The sequence below is a fragment of the Etheostoma spectabile genome, chromosome 19, assembly GCF_008692095.1.
Source record: "Etheostoma spectabile isolate EspeVRDwgs_2016 chromosome 19, UIUC_Espe_1.0, whole genome shotgun sequence".
Lineage (NCBI taxonomy): Eukaryota > Metazoa > Chordata > Actinopteri > Perciformes > Percidae > Etheostoma > Etheostoma spectabile.
The window spans coordinates 13,115,044-13,115,498 of NC_045751.1; the positions used below are offsets into that span (position 1 = coordinate 13,115,044).

A 455-nucleotide genomic window follows, 5' to 3' on the forward strand; every position below is an offset into this window, starting at 1 on the left:
TCTCAGGAGGGATTTTGTCCCACTCCTCTTTGCAGACCATTTCCAAGTCATTAAGGTTTCGAGGCTGATGTTTGGCAACTCGAACCTTCAGCTCCTCATTTCTATGGGATCAAGGCTTGGAGACTGGAGGCCACTCCAGGACTTGATGTGGCTCTTCTTGAGCCACTCCTTTGCCTTACCCGGTGTTTGGGTCATTGTCATGCTGGAATACCCATCCACGACCCATTTTCAATTCCCTGGCTGAGGGAAGGAGGTTCTCACCCAAGAATTGACAGTACATGGCCCCCGTCCATTGTCCCTTTGATGTGGTGAAGTTGTCCTGTCCTCTTAGCAGAAAAACACCCCCAAAGCATAGTGTTTCCACCTCCATGTTTGATGGTGGGGATGGTGTTCTCGGGGTCGTTGGCAGCATTCCTCCTCCTCCAAACACGGCGAGTTGAGTTGATGCCAACGAG

At 51.2% G+C, this 455-nt stretch overlaps 1 protein-coding gene across 1 annotated transcript in view; it reads left to right on the forward strand.

Annotated features, from left to right (window-relative positions):
* The window catches only part of faah2b (fatty acid amide hydrolase 2b), an 11,447-nt gene that overhangs the window by 2,547 nt on the left and 8,445 nt on the right, over nucleotides 1-455 (forward strand). The gene's annotated exons all lie outside the window — the stretch shown is intronic.